The sequence below is a fragment of the Melozone crissalis genome, unplaced genomic scaffold (assembly GCF_028551555.1).
Source record: "Melozone crissalis strain CALT ecotype California unplaced genomic scaffold, PUWL_Pcris_2 ptg000106l_1, whole genome shotgun sequence".
Classification (NCBI taxonomy): domain Eukaryota; kingdom Metazoa; phylum Chordata; class Aves; order Passeriformes; family Passerellidae; genus Melozone; species Melozone crissalis.
In genome coordinates, this window is record NW_026535883.1 from 135,619 (window position 1) to 159,119 (window position 23,501).

At 44.0% G+C, this 23,501-nt stretch overlaps 1 protein-coding gene across 2 annotated transcripts in view; it reads left to right on the forward strand.

The window, feature by feature from the left end:
* Positions 1-23,501, forward strand: part of EXTL3 (exostosin like glycosyltransferase 3) — a 150,477-nt gene that overhangs the window by 43,380 nt on the left and 83,596 nt on the right. For both annotated transcript variants that reach the window (XM_054291807.1, XM_054291806.1), the window contains exon 2: positions 2,786-2,860. The gene's annotated coding sequence lies outside the window, so the exon portion shown is untranslated. The remainder of the gene's footprint in view (positions 1-2,785; positions 2,861-23,501) is intronic.

Below are 23,501 nucleotides of genomic sequence, written 5' to 3' on the forward strand. Positions count from 1 at the left end.
CTGTGATTTTTAATTGAAAAAATTTCTTTCTGCAGGCAGTCAAACTTTGAGATTTAGCGAGGCTTTGCATACTGACAGGCTGCTCACTCACTCGCAGTCACAGGAGCACAACGATAAATTATTTAATTACAGACACCCAAAGAAGCGAACCAGGCGCCCGCTGGGCTGTGTTGTCCCTCTGCTCCCCCACCTTGCAGGGTTTCTTGCTGGCTGATTCCCAAAATGCAGCTGTTTGCAGCAGTGCTCTCACAGTTATCAATGCTAATTAGCAAGGTTTGCTCTGTGAGTGTTCCTGCGCACACACAGAGTGCTCTCAGCTCCTCAGCCGTGTAACGAGCGTGCGCTCAGCCCCGTGGTTAATTAGCAGCATCCCTCCAAGGGCCTGTGCTCCTCCTGGGGATGGGGGTTTGGTGTGGAGCTGCCTGAGGTGGTCAGAGCCAGTCCCTGCCGAGACTCTCGTGCAGCCTCTGCCACAGCTGGGCTGTCAGCTTGTTGCCCTTTGTTTTAATCCCTGTGCACTCTCCTTGCTAAGCAGCACGGTTGCTAAGGTTAGTTCTTTCCAGGTTTGCCATTAGAACCTTGTTTTAATCAGTGCCGACAAAATCCTGGCTGGATCTGTGCTCCAGGTAGGGGTCAGGTTTAAGAGTTGTTCAGAAAGCTTTGATGCTACAGGAACATGGTGCTCCTTGTGCTGACAACAGTTTTGTGTCTCTGCCTCTTAATAACCACTCTGTAGTAACACCTTCTTCCTGGATTTGCAAAACAGCTCAATTCTGAAGAAATTTCCTCCTGAAAATGTGGAAGTGCAGTTTGTTCTTGGCAAATCCAACTGGGGCTTTATTACAGCTCTGATTTAATATCCTTGGTGATGGAATGCTCCTGTTGTGGGGGAAACATCTCTGAGAGGTGATTCTCTCTGCAGGACAACATTTCCTTCTTATTTTTTTTAACACTGAAAGCAATAGAAAGGGAAGAAGCTGATAAATAATATGACTATAAATGAGAACCAAATTGTACTTTAATTTTTATGGATGTTCATGATAGAAAAGCAACGTGAGATCAGGAGGTCTTTCCAGAAGAGGAGGGCTGCTCTTAAATATCTCTGCTTTGTCCCTGGGTTTATGTGTTCAGTATCATCCAGAAAACTCTTGGTTTTGCATTTGACTGTAATTTGCATTTAGATTGGCTGCCTGAAGGGAGCCTCTTGCAGGGGAGATGGGGCTGTGTGGCCCCAGTCTCTCACAGATCTGGCTGGAAGTAATGGCATTTACATAAAAACCATTAGCTCTGTTATTGATAAACATGAAAGGCATCCATTTCATTTAATTTTTTGATGAAGAGCTTTTAATATAAGCACACAATAGCACTGAGGTAGTAACATTCCTGCCCCCCCATCCCTCTGTACTGACCTCTTGTTTTAAGGGCAAGCTTTGATTGGGATTTTGTTGGTGGAGAGATGGGAAGTTATTTCTATTCCAATTTACTGGAGTAGCCAGTTGTTGTGCTACATTGTGGGGAATTATTTAATGCTCATTTGAAGAGGTGTCTCTATTAATTGAACGGGGATTTAATGTCTCCCTGAAGCACAGTTGGTCTGTGTGTGATGTATACCAACATGTACTGCTGGCAATTCTATGGATAATCTTTTCCTTAATCAAAATGGGTTTAAGCAGAACTTCATTAAGGGGATAAAGTGTGTTGAAACAACAAATATATTAAAGGGAACTTCTTTGGTGCACTCCAGATCACAGCCCATGCAACCCTTCAGCACCGTGGCTGCACAAACGTTTGTTCCCCTGCGTGTGTAATGGTGCTTTGGGGACCAGGAGTGTCACAAAGAGCTGTGATTCACTGCCTCTGGAGCCACTGGCTTTGGGAAGCTCTTGCTGCTGCTCTCACATATAAATACTCAGCTTTTCTCCTGGGCTGCCTCAGGTCTGACCTCAGCAGCCTCCAGAGGCAGCCGGTGCTGCAGTTGTTTTCAAGCATCACAGCATTTACTCACTGAGAGCTTTGCAGGTGCTGTGAGTGCCTGACCTCAGAGCTGGGGAGGTGAGGGTGCCTGTTTTGCATTGATTACCTGGCCTGCTTCTTTTTGGGAACCCAGGACATCCCTCTGGCTGTCCTGAAGTAGCCCAGACCCCTGCCAGGGGGCTCAGAGACCCTGGCACAGAGCCCAAAATGCCCCTGTGGTTTTGATTATGACCTGTGGAGCAAATTACCAACCTTATATGAAGATTTGCAAGCCGCGACAAATTAAGTAGAATGAGACTGAATTTATCACAAGGTGAAAAAGTAGATTTTGGAGGTTTTAGAATGGGGGTTCAGGGGGCAAGATGGAGGGATCTGGGCATGTCCAGCCTTTCTCCTTCTTCTTCTTGGCCTCCATCTTCTGCTGTGATGGTGGCACTTACAGATTGGTTTAGAGTAGAAGCTCACTGTCTAACATAGGTGATAGGTATTGTAAATATTGTACATATAGTTTTTAGTATAAAAAGATAACACCACCCCAGGGGCAGGCAGAGTGCCTGGAACTGTCCTGCTGGATGGACCTCAGCAGGACAGGAGAAAGAATTTTATAGATAAGAAACAATAAACAACCTTGAGAATGAGAAATGAAGAGCTCTGACTCCTTCTTCCACCACCAGGCTGGGAAAAGAGACTTTGGAGCTCTTCTCGGGGTCACTCTGGCAAACTAGAGACCCTGACACTTCTTGATGTAAAAAATCTGTTAAAAATTTTGGTCACTTTATCTATATTTACAGCTCTTTTTCCTCTCTAACAGGCTCCAGACAGATGAGTAGAGAGCTGGCTGCAGAAGAGGGACAGATTCCAGCTTGCCAGCTGCTCACCGTGTACAGTGAGTACCTTCATATTTCAGGAATAAAACTTTCTGTGGTGCCTGATGTCAGCCTCAAATTGCCTCCATTGGGGCACAGCATTAAGTCTGCATGCTTGGACAGTGTTTCCCTAAAAGTACAAGCTTCCTTGGCTTAACTCTTGTTTTGGGAGAAGCTGTGCTCCAGTTTTACCTGAAGTGGTAAATTGTGTCCTCGTCCCACTTGCAGCAGTGGCAGAGCAGAGAACTGCTGCAGTTCTGCTCAGGGCTGTGGGGAATCAGCTCTAAAGGTGTCACCTGAGGCTTCCTGTGTGGATCAGGAGTGGAAATGCTCCCCAGGGCTCTTCCAGCCTTGCTGGAGGTGCTGGAGCTGAGTGAGGAGGGTGGATGAGGTTCCTGCCACGGCACATGCCGGGATTGCTCATAAATGAGTGCTATGAAATCAGCCAAATGAGGCTTGGCTGGGCTGGTGGGTGGAAAACAGCAGGAATAAACCACTGGAAAGCATTGGCCAGTCCATGGTAAGGATGGCAGGTTTGCCCTGAAAGTGGAGGAGAAAATCTGTATTTCATGGGGAATTTTTACACATTAAAATGTCTTGCATGCGTGTTAATGGGCTGTAATAACAAGCCTGTGCTTTATGAGGTGTCTGCAAACATCTTAGAACTCGCAACTGTGAGGGAGTAAATACTCCAGCTAGTAAATTCTGAGTAATTGGAATGTCTTGGCCCATGTGGTGTGGCCCGACTGAAATAGGGAATTGCCTCTGAAAGGCAGGAGGATGCTCTAGCACAGGCTGTAAAATGCAGGTGAGTGTGGGAGCTGCAGGAATTGAGTTTATTGTGACAGTCCTGGCAGGTGATTCCCTAAGGATCATGTGGGATGATGAATCTTGAAACTGAAAGTGTTTGTTAACAAAAGTCAGGGATGAAATAATGCATTTAGAGGCTGGGTTGTGTCATCAGGTTGGTGTGGATGTACCCAGGGAGCAGGGCAGAGAATTCCTGTGCTTCTGGGAAAGAAGGGAAAGAGAAGCAAACTTATTTGTGGCTTTCTCATTTCTCCCATACCCAACCAGTACATGCAGGGGGTCCTGGGCTCAGGTGTCTGTTCCTGTGTATTACAGCATTTTTGTACTTCTGGATCCAGGAAATGTTTGTGCTCTGCCAAACACAGCAGGGACTCCCCTCAGCTGGAACACAGCTCCTGTGAAAAATTCCACAGTGAATAACAGGACTGGGAGCAGCACTGGGGGCACGTGAAGGACAAACCAGGCTGGTATTGACCACCACTGTGCCAAGGCTCTCATCGACAGCTCTGATCCCAGGCTGTGCTCTGAGCCAGAGCTGCTGACTTGAGGAGCTGCAGTCAGTCAATACCATTGAATTCTCCTTCTCTTTTGCATATCTTAAAGGGGAGGGAGTCTCAGGCTGACAGCTGTGCAGTCTGCACAAGGCCAGGGCTGCACAGCTTTCCCCCAGTGCTGGGATCTCTAGCTTGTCAGAGTGACCCCAAGAAAAGTTCCAAAGTCTCTTTTCCCAGCCCAGTGCTTGAAGAAGGAGTCAGAGCTCTTCATTTCTCATTCTCAAGGTTGTTTATTGTTTCTTGTCTATAAAATTCTTCCTCCTGCCCTGCTGAGGTCCATCCAGCAGGACAGTTCAGGCACTCTGCCTGCCCTCAGAGCAGTGTTATGTCTTTATACTAAAAACTACATGTACAATGTTTACAATAACTTCCCAATACCTATCACCTATGTTAGAGTGAGCTTCTACTCTAAACCAATCTGTAAGTGTCACCATCACAGCAGAAAATGGAGATCAAGGAGAAGGAGAAAGGCTGGACATGCCCAGATCCCTCCATCTTGCCTCCTGAGCCCCCACACCAAAAACCCCAAAAATCTGCTTTTCCACCCTGTGATAACTTCACTATTATTTTACCTAAACTGTTGTGGCTTGCTGATCTTCATCTAAGGTTGGTAATTTGCTCCATGGGTCATAATCAAACCCACAGGTGTTTAGGGCTCTGTGCCAGGGTCTCTGAGCCCCCTGGCAGGGGTCCTGGCCATCCTGGACAGCCAGAGGGATGTTCTGGGTTCCCACACCCCAGGACATCATTTGACCTGTGCAACAGTTATTGTCCTGCTGCGGTGTGCAGCAGGTTCTGCATTGACCTTCAGGAGCCATTCTGGGTTAGTGGGGCTGGTGCCCAGAGGAATGAATGCAGGAGACAAGGATTTCATGTTTGGAGTCCTTTTTAGGGTGGAAGACTGTGATTAAAGCAAGGAGTATGGATTGAGGTCAGTAGGAGATAGCTGAGCAAAGGGCAGGGAGCTGGAATAGAGGAGATGCTGGAAACTGTCTGTGATTGCCATGGAGCAGAATGGCAAAATAACCTGTGTCAAGGGGCTCCTCAACAAGCCATTCTTATGCAAAACTCTCTCCATGACACTAAATATCTAAATAACTGGGTTGGGCCTGGAATCTAAAAATACTTTTGGGAGAATCATCTTCAAACACCTCCTGAGACTTCCTGGCTTGGCAGCAAAGCCAAGTTCTGCAGGAGTTTTGTAGCAGGTCCCTTCCTGTGAGGATGTGGCATCAGCGTGGGTTTGATGCTTCCTGTGCTTCACAGCTGCAGTGGAGAGGGGCTGGGGGAGAGAGAACACGCGGGCATGGCAGGGAGGGTTTGTGCTGCCTGTACAGGTGGAATTCCTGCTCACAGCTGCTGTTCCCCTCAGAAGATGCTGGAGACTTTTTAAAAACTCAGGATGTGGCAAACAAACACCTGAGCTGGGTGAGGCTGGGTCTGTCCTGTCTCCAGCCATGGCAGCAGGAATGTTCTTCATGTCCCATCAGTTTATTCAGCTCTTGTGCTTTCAGCCTCTGTCCAGGCATTTCAGATTTTAATTTTGTGTGGTGAATGACTTCCTTTTGGTAACTACACCTACTGCCAGCTCATGTTTGGGCAATTGTCATTTGCATTAAAATTCTGTAAATCCCTACTGTGTCCCATGTCAAAGGACTCTTTTCCAGACTGAAATGTCCTAATTGATTCAGTGGTCCTTACAGAGATGCTTCATGCTTTTGACTATCTTTACTATATTCACTATTTCCAATTTCTTGGTCATTTTTTCTCCTCTTGAGTGTTCTTATTAGCAAATTGAAAGAACCTTTGGGTTTTTGAGGTTCTGTCCTTTTGCTGCAGTTCTCTGTATATTTAGCCATAGAAAGAAACCAGGAGTTTTGATGCTCCATGTAATAAATAAGCCATAGCCTTTATTTATTTATTTATTTATTTATTTATTTATTTATATTTCTAAAAAGCAGAGATTGGTGTGTCTAATCTAAAAACTCTGTCAGAAAAGCTATGAATAAACCTGATAGCATTGCAGTGCACTGAGTCACTGGAACAATACATTGTTGACAAGGAGCCCTGGCAGGGTTGTGTGGCTTTTTGCTAAAGCTGTCAGCCAGGATATGGGATGCATCTTTGTATCCTGCAGCAATTTTGTGAAACTAAATGGCTGCTGGTGTCTACTGCATCTTCTAAATGATGACAGGAATCATTCTGGGTGTTAAACACTCTGCCCCTCTGCATTGGTTTAGAAATTATATCCAAATGCAGAATTGGTCTTATTTAGGTAAATATAAATCAGTCATCAAACAGGTGCTGGTTCTGCAAGGGCAGGGCCTGGCTCTCCATCTCCTCTGCTCTGCATCAATGATTTTTATTTTATTAGTGGCTTCCAAAAAGCAGAACTGGAATGTGATGTGATTGAAGTGTTAACACCAGGGCTGCAGTCCCAGGGGCTGACAAGTCTGTGGTTTTCTCTATCTGCCCTGACTCACATCCGTGGCTTTTGTGCTGCCCTGAGGTGAGTCAGGGCTCCCCAGGGCTGAATAAAGCCCTGCCCTGTGGGCAGCCTGGGAAACCTGGGCCTTTTTCAGCTGAGAACTCTTGGATGTTTTCCCCAGTGCTGAATCACAGCTCCTGGACCATCCAGGGCAGTTTTTTCCCCACTGTTCAGCTTTATCTTCCACCACTGTGCTTTTCTTCTTTCCTCTCTGCTGCCTTTAGCCCCAAAGAGCTCCCAGCTCTGTCTGTGCTCCACTGTGGCTTCTGTTCTGCACAGGGAACCCAAAGGACCAAATCCTTGTGGCAGTTCTCTCCCAAAGCAGCTGATTTCTGCAGCACAATCATTCATTGCACAGATCTGTCAATGAAACACCAAGAGCTCCCCAAAGCCTCACCTTGGCCTGCCAAGATGTGTCACCTGTGCCTCAAGCAGCTGGGGAGTCCTCCTGGACAGGGGACACCATAAGGAGGAGAGGGAGAGAAACACATCCAGAAACTCTAGGGTGACTTTTTGTCACTCCTCAGAGTGTCCCAGCTCCTGCTTGTGGGTGAAGGATGGAGGTTTTTTAGTATTCCTTCCTTTCATATCTATATCTAATCTGTCTATATCTATATCTATATATCTATATCTATATCTATATCTGTATCTCTATATTTGTATTTATATCTATATCTAATATCTATATAATCTATATCTATATTTGTATTTATTTGTATCTATATCTCTATCTCTATCTCTATCTCTATCTATATCTATATCTATATCATCTATATCTATATCTATATCTATATCTATATATTTGTATTTATTTATATCTATATCTAATATCTGTATAATCTATATCTATATTTGTATTTATCTATCTATATCTATCTACATCTATAATATCTAATAATCTATATCTATATCTATATTAGTGTTTATTTAAATATATATCTATATTTGTATCTAATATCTATATAATCTATATCTATATTTGTATTTATTTATATTTATATCTCTATCTCTATCTCTCTATCTATCTCTATCTATAATATCTAATAATCTATATCTATTTGTATATATCTATATCTATATCTATATCTATATCTATATCTATATCTATATCTAATATATATAATCTCTATATATATTTGTATTTATTTATATTTATATCTATATAATCTATCTCTATATCATCTGTATCTATATATAAATACGTAAATTTCTATTAATGGCCCTTTCTTTTCCTCTCCTGTATGTGAGTTGCACACAGCCAGCCTGTCAGCCCACAGCCAGCCTACTGTAATAATTTCAGCTGTAGTTTAGTAAGGTAGTAAATTGAGAGTAATTTTTAATCTGCTTGGGAGAAAAACAGCTTAATTGGCTGTTTCTCCTGGTGGTTCCAGCACTATTTTTGGCCTTAGAGGGTGTAAATGCAGCAGACATTGATCTCCCTGAATGAGGGGTCAGCTCTTCCTGGACAGCACTGGAACACTGCATCTATTTATTTATATTTCACCTTTTTTTTAGTACATTGCCTGAATAATACAGCCAGTGTGGAAAGGGCCTGTAAAATGCTGAGCTGTGTGGTGGAATTTTGCTCTGTCCAAGTAAATCTCTTGTGATGAAAGACTCCATGTAGGGGAAACCTCCTGGATGAGCCTGGAGCAAGGGAAGGTTTGGAGACATCCCTGTGGTGATGCAGCCACGCTGGGGAGGTGGAGCTGGGAGAATCCAGCCCCTTGTGCCACCACCCAGGGGACTTTTCCATGCAATGCAGCCATTGAAACTGGAGCAGAGGCTGTGGGGGACAATGTGTGACAGGGAGCTGGAACAGGCTGCCTTTGTGGCACATCACAAAGCCAGCAGTGTGTGCTGCAGTGCTCCTGCTTGCTGAGCCGGGAATGGCAGCCTGCCTTCTGCTCTCCTCCCTTCCCTCCAGGAGCTGCTTCACAGTCGGGGAGAATAAGGCACTGCTTGTGTGTTTATTTCGTTTCTGCTCCCAGTGCTTGGATCACACACGGGGTTAGAGGGAAGGAGCTCAAGTGAGGTGAAAGCCACCAGGTTGATGTTAGTGCAGGGCTGCAATTCTCCAGGCCTCTTCTTGCTCCACAGAACTCCCTGTAGTAAAGAGGTGGAGGTCAGGTCTTCCCTCGGGTAAGAGGAAACAGCCTCAGGTTGTGCCAGGGGAGGTTAAGTTTGGATATTAGGAGAAATTTCTTCATGGAAAGGGTTGTCAAGCATTGGAATGGGCTGCCCAGGGCAGTGGTGGAATCACCATCTCTGGAAGTGTTCAAAAAAAGGTGTGGATGTGGCACTTGAGGACCTGGTGTAGTGGTGAACGTGGTGGTGCTGAGTTAATGGTTGGATTTTTGTGATTTTCCAACCTTAAAGAGTCCCTGATTCTTCTCTTTTTCTTGCTGTTTCTTTTCATTGTTAAATAACAAAGCTCAGCCACCCTGTGGAACAGGATGAGCTTTGAGGTCTTTTCCAACCCAACCCATTCCATGAACTTGTGGCTTCATTTATCCAACAGCAGATACTGAGAGCCCTCTCTGGAACTCATTTCAGTTTATCTGACCTCAGACACCTGGGAAGGGAACAGTGCTGGGACAAGAACCATGCAAGGAACAAAACCTGAAAACAGCTTTATGATATGAAAATGTTGCAGTAATTATTTAGTACAATAAAACTGTTTCAAAGTGGTTAAAAATGATTAAAAGGACTCTGCAGGAGGTTTGCATTACTGTAGCAGTGACTGGGGAGTGAGAAACAATGGCAGTGGCAAAAATTTGGGTCTGTGAGTGAACTCTGGAGACAGCTGGGTGTAAATGCTGGGTGTAAATGCTGGGTGTAAGTACTGGGTGTAAATGCTGGGTGTAAATGCTGGGTGTAAATGCTGGGTGTAAGTACTGGGTGTAAATGCTGGGTGTAAGTACTGGGTGTAAATGCTGGGTGTAAATGCTGGGTGTAAGTACTGGGTGTAAATGCTGGGTGTAAGTACTGGGTGTAAATGCTGGGTGTAAATGCTGGGTGTAAATGCTGGGTGTAAGTACTGAGTGTAAATGTTTTCTAGATCTCCTCAGACTTGTAAAAACTTGGGAACTTTGTGGATAAAAGTGCATTAGCTCACATTGTTAGTGAAGCATTTCTACACTGAATGTTCACCTGGCAGTTCAGAGCAAGGCCCTTGGGAGGAACTGTGGGAAGCACAAGTGAAATCCTCCTTGCTTTTGTTGCAAGGAAGTTCCCAGCACAACTCCATCACAGAGGGCCCTGATATGAGAAGGATTTACTTTGTGAATTGTTCTGTCATCACTCAGCAGGATAATTGGCTTCTGATTAGGGAGGAAATGTAGCTGCAGGTTGGTGTTTGAGGTTCTGAAGTCCTCTTGAAAAGGCAGAACTCCTCCTCAAACATCGACGGCTCTCCCGAGAACGGGATGCTGGAGACTCCATTAAACTGGCATTGATGTAACAGCTGTTCCTGTTTAAACAACTTTATTTCTTCCTCCTCCTGTTGCAAATCAGAGGAAGAGTGGGAATCAGTAGTGTTGTTTGTTCAGAATTAATAACAAGGTTATTAAATTTTTTACTGCTGGAGATGTTTTTGTCACGTGCTTCCTGCACTCGGTGCCTCTCAGACCTGCTGCTGCTCTCTGGGTGTTTTTAGCTGGTGATGCTGATGACTGAAGGATTCTTATTCCTTCTGTTCCCAGCTCCCAGGTGACTCAGGAGCTAAAAGCAAGCCAAGATCTGTGCCTCCCACAGGCAGCAGAAAGGCTGATGTGGATGGAAGGCACGGGCATCTTGCTGTGAAGATGATGCTTAAAATTTTAGAAGAGGAATTTTTCTTGGTCCAGAGTAGTGAGCAAGGGGGGCAGCTTTACCTCTCCAGGGAGGTTCCTGGGCAGAAGATATTTCATTTCTGCCTTTGAGGCTGGCTTCAGCCTGGACCTGTATTAGGTAGTGCTGCAAAAAAACCTACCTGGAATTTAAGAATATTCTGGGCTGGACAAGACTCACAAGGATCATCCAGTGCAGCTCCTGGTCCTGCACAGACACCCCAGCAATCCCACCCTGTGCATCCCTGAGAGCGCTGTCCAAACACTCCCGGAGCTCTGGCAGCCCTTGTTTTGCATATTAGTACTTGAAAAGAGAGGAGGAAGATTTTGGAAGCCGGTGCTGAGTGAGGCTGGATCTGTAATGGGATCAGAGTCGTTGCACAGAGCCTCAGCCCTCTGTACCAGTGGCATTTTTGGAGGAGAGATTTAACCTGGGAGGGGATTGCAGTGCACTGAAACTGCCCCCAAGGAAAGGAGGATTTGCTTCTTCCCTCTTCCCTCCTGTGTGGGGCTGCCTGAACTCTCAGCTCCATCCTGCTGCTCCAGCTGCTGCCTTTCCCTGTGGACAGATTTAGAGTCCTTTTCATTCTGTCGGGAGTGCTCACCGTGAGGCTGATGCCTTTGAGGAGGGAAAGGAGCCTTTGTCAGGTCTCCAGGGAGCTAATTTACACAGATCCTCTCGGGTTCACTGGCCAAGTGTGTCTTTGTGGCCATGTGCTTTTGCCTCTGAGATGGAATCCTCAGAGCAAGGCCAAGTGTCAGGCTGCTGCTGGTGCCGGGGCTGCAGCTGCACAGCTCATCCTTTAAGGAGGGAAAATTGCCAGAATTTTGGGGCTGAATTAGCTGTCTCAGCCTTTCTGGTCAAAGTTGGCTTTTGTTGTTCCAAAGTTGTGGATTTTGTCAACCTTTAACCTTTAGGCTAAAGCACTTTTTAACAATGAGTTTATTTTATCAGAGATAGAAGCAGGAGATTAGAAGATGTGTGGGAAAAGAGTGATCTTGCCCTTGCCAGCTCTGATAGGTATCACTTGTATATTAGTCTGCTGCATTTTATTTCTATACAGCTAAAAAATTATGAATTTTTAAAAAAGTGTTACAGCTGCATTTTTTAAGCCATGATTACAAAAGAATAAAAAAATTGAGACAGAAATTGACTACTTGCTGTTGAACAGTGAGCTCTGCCTAATAACCAAAATTAGAAGTTTTTATGAACAGTCTCTCCAGAAACTTCTTAAGAGCGGAGCTCAGCCTGAATGGGGAAAGCTTTTAAAAAATCTGTTGGAAATCCCAAACCAGCAGGGGGTAGATGGAAATATCAACAGGAGAAAACAATTTCTGCACAGCCCGAATGTGTTTTTGGAGAGGTTTTCCTTTCTCCAGAGAAGGAGGAAATGCAGAGTGACAGAGAGGTGACTGCTGAAACCCAATGCCACTGCTGGGTCTCCTGATGGTTTTTCCTGCCCAAATGAAGGCCCCTGGTTTTTTTTTTTCTTTGCCTCTGTTCATTTTATTCAGAGTAAGTGTTCCCATTATCCGGTGCGTGTGAAAGGCTCCCGGCCCTGCCTGGGCTGGATAATAAGGGAGTGAGGCAAGAGCAGCCTAATTTATAACTTGTGAAGTGATTCTCTTCAGAGCACTAATGAGCAGTGACCCAAGCACAGGTAAATTATCTGTAGGAGTTTTTTTTTTCCCCCTTTTCCTCTTAAATCTCTGATCATTTCTCTCCCCAGGCAAGCTGTCTTTCACCACCATTAGCGTTGTCTCAGTTTTTGTCTGCGTTCCAAAGTTGAACCACTTTATCCACAATTGATGTGTGCTCCTGTAGGGTGGAGAGCACAACGTTGGGATAAAAGCATTTATAATAGCACGGCTCATTCTTGTGCTGGAGAGGAATAATGGACGTGGGATTCAGCTTTAGAGTTAGAAAGCTCTCTAAATTTAGAGTGTGCATTGTGGCTGAACTGATCTCATGGCAAGCTGGTGATGCAAGGAAAGGTTTTTGCTCCCACTGATCTTTTTGCACTGATACAGATCCAATCCCTTCCCTCTCAGTGCAGATAGTTTCCTTCCAGCCTAACTCCTTGATTCAGGCTTGGAAACTGGGGAGGAGATCCCTGTTTTCAGCAGCACCAGGCCATGGGATCAGCTGAGCAGCAGGGCAAAACCACGTTCTAAATGAAGCCTCTTATGCCAGGAGAGTGTCACTGTCCTAGAAGTGTTCCCAGTAACTCTGCTCCCTCTCTGCTGGCATTGTGGGGCAAAAATCAGGGTTTTCTGCTGGGTTATCCTGAGTAAAGTTACTCCTCCTGGGAGCAGCTGCTGTGAAAAACACCAGTCACTTGTTTTTAAAATTTTCAAAGTTTAATAATAAGAAAATGGTTTTAAAAATAGGAATACAATTAGAGTAATAATAATATTAATACAGTTAGAGTAATAATAATATAATTTTAGAGTAATACAATTAGAGTAATAATAATTTGGACAATTTGGATTAGGACAATATGAGACAATAGAGACAAAGAGTTATGGATGTCTGGGTACCTTTTTCTGGGCAGCACAAGCCCGAAAAAGGACACACATTAACAAAGGATTAACCCTTAAAAACAACAGCCCATTGCATATTCACACACCTCATCCATGATGCATAAATTCCATTCAAACACAGGATTCTGTCTGGTCATCCTCAACTTCTTCCTCTGAATCCTGACAGCGCCTTCGAGGCGGGAAGAAGTTCATTTCTTCTGATAAGAGGGCAATAAATTCATTTTCTCTGAAAGATTTCTGGCTGCTATCTCACTGCGAGTCCTTTCTTTTAAAAAAGTATCTTATATAGCACAGTTTCTATTTTAACATTTTTTATAACCTAAAACTATTTACCACACTGCTTTAGAGAATGAATCCAGCATTACTTTCTAACAGAACACACATAATATTCATTTGAATATTTGCAAAAAGCCAATCATAAAATACATGCATTTTTCACCCTGTCTTTGCTGACAGTCCCCAAAAGAATGCAGAGAATTGTGGGCAGCACATGCTCTGTGATGTCCTGTGTGCTACAGCCAGCTTGGAAAATAATTAAAACCCCAATGTTTTGCTGTTTTTTTGATGGATGTTGTTGGATACTTAATGGAGCTCGTTGGCAGTAAACAATCCTTCCCTGGGGATCTTTCCAGAGTCATTAAATCCGGGGAGGGATAATCTGGAATGGTCTCCTGTTCGTCTGGAACATTTGCTGGACATGGGAGCTGCAGAAAGGGGCCCTGTCAGGCCTCCCTGAGCAGCTGCAGGGTGATAGCAGAGGTGAAGGGCCAGCACAGGGGTTACTGAAAATATTAATTACAGATGATGTCTGGTTCTGTAAATAAGAAATACAGATGATGCTCTGGTGGTGAAAAAACCCCCAACCTTTAAGGGCAGTGTTGATCCCCCAAAGGAAAATTGTAAAAGGCCACAAGCAGTGAGTGAGAGTTACAAAGTGGCTTTTAGTCAGAGATGTGCAAATTCCAAACATTAATTTGGGGGGGGAAAAGAGGGAATTATTTCAACAGCTGCTGGGCTCTTTCTGAGCCCTTTCAGAGGGGGCTTTGAGTTGGGGACTGCAGCAGGTTGTACTTGATGCAGGAGGTTTTGAGCTCGTTTATACCCAGTGTCAAATTCCAGGCTACCAAGCGCTGCTTGTTTTGCGTGTGGTGTTTGCTCCCCAGGACAGGGCGAGCACAGGTGGGGACATTGATCTCCAGAAGGTGACAACAACAGCTGCAAGGGGGCCTTTGCAAAATGCTTCACTTGCAAAGGGATGTGCTGCAAAAATTCTCTGCTTTCTGCCTCACTTGGGGCTTTCTTTTGCAAAACATTCGCTTTCAAGAAGGATTTAAATGTGATTTCCAGATGTTAATGTGATAGTGGGTTTAATGCTGTATTTTGAGGGAGCAGCTTTTGCTGAATGTAACCTTGGGCAAAGTTTGAAACAAGCAACCAAAAAAAAAAAAAAGCAAAAAGGGAAGTGATAAAGATCTGGCAGCCATACAAATATGGATTTGTGTGGGAAGGCCCAAAATGTGCTGGGTCTCTTATCGGGAAGCGTGGAATAACAAAGCCTGGCCCCTGCCCCTTGCCTGGAGCCCCCTGCCCCTCCTGCAGCCTCCAGTGCTGAGCCCCACAGCTCTCCTGAGGGTTTGGAACGGGGCTGCTCACCTGGCACAGGGGCAGCCGATCGGAACCAGCCCAAACCCTTCAGAATGTTGGTGGGAAAAGCCCCAGAGCAGCAGCCAGGCAAGGTCAGTGCAGCTGCCTTGCATTGCAGCACGTGTTAAACACAGCAATGTTCCCAGCTGGAATTGCCCCGATTCCAGCCTTGTCATCCAGATGAAGTGGGCTGCAAATACATTTCTGTGGGAATTGCTCTGGATGCAGAGCACCTTTGATAATGTCTCAATATCTGCCTCACTGTGTGCAGTTTTAATATAGCCAGAAGCCAAGGGCACAGATGGAATTATCAGCCAAAATACTTTGACTTGGCTGCTAAAAACTGCACAAAAAAAAAATTGTAATATAATTTTAGTGCAAATAGTAGCATGAGTGAGCACATTGGAGAAGCAACTCTGAGCTGGAGGGCAAAGAATCACAGAGAGAGAATATCCTGAGTTGGAAGGGATTCATGAGGACCATGGAGTGCAGCTCCATGGTAAAGAAAGGACTTGCAGCAGATAGCAGCCACAGGACACCTGAATCTTTCAGAGAAAAAGAATTTATTGCTCCCTTATAAGAAGAAATGAACTTCTTCCCACCTCGAAGGCGCTGTCAGGACTCGGAGGAAGAAGCTGAGGATGACCAAACAGAATCCTGTGTTTGAATGGAATTTATGCATCATGGATGAGGTGTATGAATATGCAACAGGCTGGTTTTAAAAGTTAATCCTTTGTTAACAGGTGTCCTTTGTCCTTTTTTGGGCTCCTGCTGCCCAGAAAAAGGTACCCAGACCCTCTGTAACTCTTTGTTTTTATTGTCTCATATTGTCCTAATTCAAATTGTCCAAATTATTATTACTCTAATTGTATTACTATTTTTCTAACCATTTTATTACTATGAAACTTTTTAAAACATCAAAACAAGTGATTGGCTTTTTTCACAGCAGGTAATGCTGGAATTGCACAACCTCCTTCCCTGGGGAGGTTTCAGGTTTTCCCTGGCTCTTTGGAGCTTCCTGTACCTTGGATTAGCAGTGAGGAAATGGTGGCACCTGCGTGGGGCAGTGACAAAGCTGAGTTAGGGGTGATGGCCCCTTTGCTGTGGCACATATCAGCCTGGTTTTGCAAGCCAGATCTTCAAGCTCCTAAAATTCCTGTGATCATGCAAGCTCCCAAGAAAGCCAGCTGATGTCACAGACATGTTTTATGGAAAAATCTTTTCCTTGGGATTTTTTCTCCTGAGAAGCTGAGAGGGCTCAGGAAAAAAATGCAAACAATGATTATATAATTATAATTATATAATTGTTATCTGCTGCTGTGGAATGCAACAGGTGCATCTGGGATTGGTCTCATGTGGTTGTTTCTAATTAATGGCCAATCACAGTCCGGCTGTCCAGACTGTCTCAGTCAGTCACAAGCCTTTGTTATTCTTTCTTTTTCTATTCTTAGCCAGCCTTCTGATGAAATCCTTGCTTCTATTCTTTTAGTAGAGTTTTAATATAATAAAATAATAGCTTTCTGAAACATGGAGTCAACATTCTCATGTCTTCCCTCATCCTGGGACCCCTGTGAGCACCACCACAAGCTGAGGCACTGGGTTAGCCCAGGAAAGGCTTTTCAGGCCCTGTGCTTGCTCTGAATGCAGCCTGCAGCCCTGGACACTCTCCTGAGCTGCTGGGTGCTGGTGAGTTGTGTGCTGTGCCCTGTGGGTTGCACTGAAAACACACATGGAGTATAAATACAGATCTATAAACCCACTACACACTGTGTGTGTGATCAGTGTGTGCCTGTGGGTGTGAGCTCTGGGGGAGGGACCCTGTCCCACAGCCTTTCTGCTGGACAATCTTTGAAAATGCTCCACTCACTCTCAGGTTTCCCTTCCAACTGCATCCTCAAATGTATTTCCAACTGAAATACATCCTAAATCAGCTGCTTCAGGGGTTTGGGTTGTTTTTTTTTAACAGGAAGGAACTCCAAATATGTCTATTTTTGTGGTAAGATCACAGGCATCGACCACCACTGTGTATTTTGGTGTTTTAGTTCGCATGTGTGTTTATGCATTTTCTTCCTGACCTTGCAGATGTTCTCAGCTACTCTTTTATAGATCCCACAAACTGACCCTTCCCCTCTTAAATACCAAATGTTCCATTTAGCAAGTAATGGAGTGGTTTTCTTCTGAGGAAAAGCTCTTTTTTCCAGGACACAGTGGTGTGACCGTGTTCACAGGGGTGTCAGGATGAGGGAAGAGATGAGGATCTGCCTCTGTGTTTCAGAAGGCTTGATTTATTATTTTATGACATATATTACATTAAAACTATACTAAAAGAATAGAAGAAAGGATTTCATCAGAATGCTGGTTAAGAATAGCAAAAGAAAGAATGATAACAAAGGTTTGTGGCTTGGACAGAGAGTCTGAGCCAGCTGACTGTGATTGGCCATTAATTAGAAACAACCACATGAGACCAATCACAGGTGCACCTGTTGCATTCCACAGCAGCAGATAACCATTGTTTACATTTTATTCCTGAGGCCTCTCAGCTTCTCAGGAAGAAAAAATCCTAAAAAAAAAAGGTTTTTCATAAAACATGTCCGTGACACAGTGGTGCTCCTGCCCTGCCAGTGCAGGTGCCTCAAATACTTTGTGCCTCTTTTGTCTTATTTGGTAATGATTTCACTGCTCCTTTTTATTTCCACTGGTTCTGCTTAAATTGACACTGTTACTGTTTCATCCTGTTGGGGAATGGTTCTATGGAATAGGAAGCTTGTTTGGAATGGTGGGAGCAGCTACAAGGAGGGGCTGAGGTCACTGAGCTGCCAGAGCTCCAGGAAGGTTTGGACAACACTCCCAGGGGGGATTATTGGGGTGTCTGTGCAGGGCCAGGAGCTGGATCAATGATCCTTATGAATCCCCTCCAACTCAGGTTATTCCATGATTTTAAGCCTGGGAAAAGCTGTCACCAAAGGAAGAGCAGTTGAATTTATTTGAATTTTTTTCTTTCCCAACTCACCAAGGGTCGTTGTTGTTTTAAAGCTCATTTGTAGTGCCCATATTAATTTCAAAGTTTGCTTTTTCTGTAGAATCAGAAAAATTTTCTGTTGGGGCAGTGGTCAGGGAGAAGTGAGAGGGATCAGCTCCATCCTGGCTGTGCTGGACTGGGAAGGTTAATTTGTGTTTTTAGTGGTGTATCTGTGGGGCACTTCCTAACTACAAAGAGCAGCTTGAACCTGAAGTTAAAAGTGCCTGAGATATTCATTCCCCTCTCTGCAAAAGAGGGATAAATACTCCTTGATCTGCCAAAAAGGGGCTGTGTGGGTTTAATTAACATTTGCAAAGTGCTTGTGGATAACATCTTTCATCTGAGGCTCTGAAGCGAAATATTCTCGGCATCCTCGCTCAGCATCGCAATTATTCCTCCAGCTGTCGTGAGCTGTGCCAACAAAAACTACTCTGCTGTCATCAAGGGATTGTTGATGCCTTGTGACTTGTTTGGATTTTGATACTCTCTTCCCCCTGCTCCTTCTCCCTATTGCTGTGTAAAATATCGTGTATTCTTCAGATCTGAGGGAGAGAATAACCTGTTCCTTTCCTCCACAAACTTATTTGTGTCTTGTTAGTTCTTGTTTGTAGCTCTTTTTTTGGTCTATGCCCTTAGAGTAGAACTTATTTTTATTTTTTTCTCTATTCTTAAAATACTTTTGGTCCTTTTTTTGTCTTGTTTTCTTGTATCTCTTTTTAAAATACTGCCATCATTTATTAACCACCAGTCACTCCAGAGAGGCTTGCTGGCCCGTGCACTGTCATTTCTTATTTCAAGGTGGATGTGAAAAACCAGATGAATTCCTTCATTCCCTGGACTCGAGTTGTCCCAAGTTCCCCACTCACAGCATTTGGGGAGTTAAAACTTCCAACTTTGTTCTCCCAAATGCTCCCTTTATTACTAACAGTGCTTTGTGAAATCCTCTTGAAAATCAATATTTCTCAAATCTACTTTTAAAGGAACGCTTGTACATGTGTAGTCTCCAAGGCAGTAATATTACCCCTAAAAAATTATTAATTTAATGGTTCCAGGTCCTAGCCAGGCTGAAATTCAGCCTTTCTGCAAAACCAGAAGCACATCAGAGCCCCCCCAGTCCATCACTCAGGTAACTGTGGCCATTACTGTGATTTCTGTGAGGATTCATTAATCCTGACTTAAGAAGCATATGAAATCTAAAATATATTTTTTTATATATATACTTGAAGAAAGCACAAAGTATCATTAATTTAATGGTTCCAGGTCCTAGCCACATTGAGGTTCAGCCTCTCTGCAAAACCAGAAGCACATCAGAGCCCCCCCAGTCCATCACTCAGGTAACTGTGGCCATTACTGTGATTTCTGTGAGGATTCATTAATCCTGACTTTAAAAGCATATGAGATCTAAAGTGTATTTTTTTTAATATATATACTTGAAGGAAGCCCAAAGTATCATTTGAAGTCTTGGAACCTCTAAGCTCATAATTATCTGTGGGAATGAAGACTACAAAGCAATGACTCCAAGAGCAGCTGTGTACAGCCTCTTTCATCAAGCTGTGTGTTAAAGCTGCCTCTGTTTGCTGTAGCACTTAAACCCTTGCTCCTGTTTGCCCTTCACATGGAGTAAAGCTGTGGGAGAAGGAGCTGGGCTCTGTCCCACCCTGTGCTGCTCCTTTGGGAAGGGAGCTGGTGCTTGGTGACATTCTGTTGTTATTGGCAAGGGTTTTAGAGGCAGAAAAATGAAATGCAGGACCAGAACTCCTCTTCCCCTTCCTGAAATTCCAGGTCATAAATCGCACAGCGCGCAGTGAGATGTGGTTATTCTCTCTGCCTGCTGCTTTTGGCTGGAGGGGTTGGATGCTCCAAATTGAAATTAATAGTCCCGGTTCCCTCTGAGGGTGGGGGGAGCTGTGACTTCCCCAAGATTTGTGTCTGTGTTTGTCAGTGTGAGCTCCGTCATGGGAGAAGGGATGTGTGACTCCCACGTCAAACGTGGCAGGTTTCATCTTCCCAGATGAGAGTTCTGAGTTCTGCCAAGTGTGTCAATGGTGGTTTTAAAGATAATAAATCCGACCATGGTGCCTGCACTTCCCTCCCTGCCAGGGACTGGGATGTGCTGGGTGAGTGCAGCAGGAGCTGGGATGAGATCCACCACTGCCTCCTGTGCTTTGGGCTCCAGGGGGAAGGGAAAATCTTTGTGTGAGTGATGACTTAAACAAAAACTTTGATTAAAAACTGAGATCAGCCCATCTGAGCACCTTGAAAATCATTTGCTCTTCATGCAGCTGCTGAGACCTGAGCTGATGGCAGCACCTCTCCTGCTGTGTGTGGTGTCCAAGAGGGGCATTCCCAGTGCTGCTCTCAGCTGGGGGAGGTTTTCCAGTTACCTTCTTGGCTAAAAAGCTTTTGATGTTTTCTTGAGAAATGTCAGTGTGAAAAACGCCAATCACTTGTTTTTAAATTTTTAAAAGTTTCATAGTAATAAAATGGTTATAAAAATAGTAATACAGTAGAGTAATAATAATTTGGACAATTTGAATTAGGACAATATGAGACAATAAAAACAAAGAGTTACAGATGTCCGGGTACCTTTTTCAAGCCTGAAAAAGGACACCTGTTAACAAAGGATTAACCCTTAAAAACAACAGCCTGTTGCATATTCATACACCTCATCCATGATGCATCAATTCCATTCAAACACAGGATTCTGTCTGGTCATCCTCAGCTTCTTCCTCTGGATCCTGACAGCGCCTTTGAGGTGGGAGGAAGTTCATTTCTTCTGATAAGGGAGCAATAAATTCTTTATCTCTGAAAGATTCAGGTGTCCTGTGGCTCCTATCTCAGTGCAAGTCCTTTCTTTAAAAAAAGTATCTTACATAGCATAGTTTCTATTTGAACATTTTTTATAACTCAAAATTATATTTACCACACTACTTAAGAGAATGAATCCAGCATTACTTTCTAACACAACACACATAATATTCATTTGAATATTTGTGAAAAGCCAATCATAAAACACATGCATTTTCACAGTCAGGAAATGTTACCTGATATTTGGAAGTCAGTTTTGCTTCCCTGTCCATTTTGGAAGGGTTGGGTCTTCCCTTCCTCTTTCCTGTCTGATGCCTGTGGCAGTGAAGGTGTTGAAGCAACTTGGATTTTCATGCTCAGCAGCCCTGGGTGGGGGAATCAGAGAAACCTGGAATGGTTTGGGTTGGAAGGGACCTTAAATCTCATCCAGTGCCACCCCCTGCCATGATCAGGGACACCTCCCACTATTCCAGATTCCTCCAAGCCCCATCCAGCCTGGCCTTGGACACTTCCAGGGATCCAGGGGCAGCCACAGCTGCTCTGAGGACAAGTGGCTGTGAGGAGAGACCTGGAAGAGGAAAAGAAAGTGTGAAGAAGGCATGTATTTTATGATTGGCCTTTCACAAATATTCAAATGAATATTAGATGTGTTGTGTTAGAAAGTGATGCTGGATTCATTCTCTTAAGTAGTGTGGTAAATATAGTTTTAGGTAATAAAAAATGTTAAAATAGAAACTATCCTATGTAGGATATTTTTTTAAAGAAAGGACACACAGCAGATAGCAGCCACAGGACACCTGAATCTTTCAGAGATAAAGAATTTATTGCTCTCTTATCAGGAGAAATGAACTTCTTCCTACCTCGAAGGCGCTGTCAGGATTCAGAGGAAGAAGCTGAGGATGACCAAACAGAATCCTGTGTTTGAATGGAATTTATGCATCATGGATGAGGTGTGTGAATGTGCAACAGGCTGTTGTTTTTAAGGGTTAATCCTTTGTTAATGTGTGTCCTTTTTCAGGCTTATTTTGCCCAGAAAAGGTACCCGGACATCTGTAACTCTTTGTTTTTATTGTCTCATATTGTCCTAATTCAAATTGTCCAAATCATTGTTACTCCAATTGTATTCCTATTTTTATAACCATTTTATTACTATGAAACTTTTAAAATTTTAAAAAGAAGTGATTGGCGTTTTCCACAGAGCAAATAGAGCAACTCTTTGAGCAGAGCTTGTTTCTGTGACCCTGAGCTCTGGGTGTGAGCAGCTCTGTGCCCTCATGACCCTCCCAGCTGCGGCTGAGTGGGGCAGGATGAGCATCCAGGGGAGTGACCGAGTTCTGCCCCTGGCCTGGGAACCAAGCTGCTTCTCCAGCTGTGTCATCCTGTGGTGTTACTGCTGAAAAATGGGGCTCCCACTCCCTCTCTTCAGGGACTTCGTGATGTTCCAGCAGAGCTTCATCACCTGAAGAAAGCTGAGAATTACATCTGTGAAATTGTAATGGTGTCACAGAAGCACAGCCTTGTGTGTCATTGGCAGATATTTCCTCTCTCTCCAAATGCCCCAGGCCATCAGTGCATGTTCCTTTTTTATCTCTTATTCACTCTGGGGCTCTTCTGTTCCTGGAGCAGAGGTGATCAGCAAGTGAGTTCGTCATTATTTGTTTCCTTACATATTCCTTATTTACAGCACTTGAGAGATTTTTCCTTTCTCTCCCTTTGTCTCATTGGAAGCGTTTTCTGGGGCTGGAGGAAGGGAAGGGAAGGGAAGGGAAGGGAAGGGAAGGGAAGGGAAGGGAAGGGAAGGGAAGGGAAGGGAATTTCAAGGAAAGGAAAGGAAAGGAAATTTCAAGGAAAGGAAATTTCAAGGAAAGGAAGGGAAAGGAAATGTCAAGGAAAAGAAAGGAAAAGAAAAGGAAAGGAAAGGGAGGCTCAGGAACTTTAGCTGGTCTTCAGAAATCCATCCCTAGTCAGACCTCTTCACTTCCTGCCTGCCCCAGTGGCCTTTTCTCTTTATTTTAAGCAAATTGGCATTTTTGAAGCCAATTGAATTATCCCCCCCCGCCTCTGGGCCGTTTTTCCCTGAACTGCTGTGATTGATTCCATCCACTCCCTTTAAGCAGCCCTTTTCACTTAGCAGAGTCAACACACTAAAACGAACTTGGAAAACAGATTTCTCACTCCTTAATATTTCAAACTCCCCAGCCTCCCATTTTTTACTTTATTTTAACAGAAACCTCCTCTGGAAATCTTTTGTTGGAGGTTTTTATCTCGTTTGATGGCCGGCTCTGGGCTCCAGCACTCAACACGTTTAATGGCCTGAAGCATCTTGTAATGCTTCCCATTCCCAGGATCTGGGAGTTTTAGACAGCTCAACACTCTCAGCTCTGGAAATGCAACCATCTGGGAGGTTAATTGGTAAAAAAACAATTATTGACAGGAAGAGCAGCATCAGTCTGGGAGCAGAAAGTTGGGCTGAGGGTGCTGGGAGGTTCATGGCTCATCTGCATTTGGATACACAGGCAAATTAATGAGAATTCAGCTTCTCAGGTTTGATTGTTTGAAGTTTATGAAATTTAGTTCTTGCTCTGAATGAAATTTGCCCGAAGGTTTGTCTTAATTTACTTCCAGAGGAAAAATTAAGGTAATTGGAAAGAAGGTCGCTTCTGCAAACAGAGGTTTTGTATTGTTGGACTAATTGACTTGGATTAATACCTTTTTACTTAAAAATAGAGTAATTTTCACTAAGTGAAGTCAGAGCTGGGTAGGACCCAAGGATTCTTGCTGTTTTCAAAGGGATTCTGATTTACTTTGATTTATTCCCCATTTCTGTGGTGCCTGGGCCCTGAGTGTTTGTCACTCGTGTGTGTTGTGCACAGCAAATCCACCCCATCCCCAAGGAAAATCTGCCTTCCCTGAGAAATGAAATGCTTCAGTCTTGCAGAGCAGTTTTAATTGAAAATTTATTTT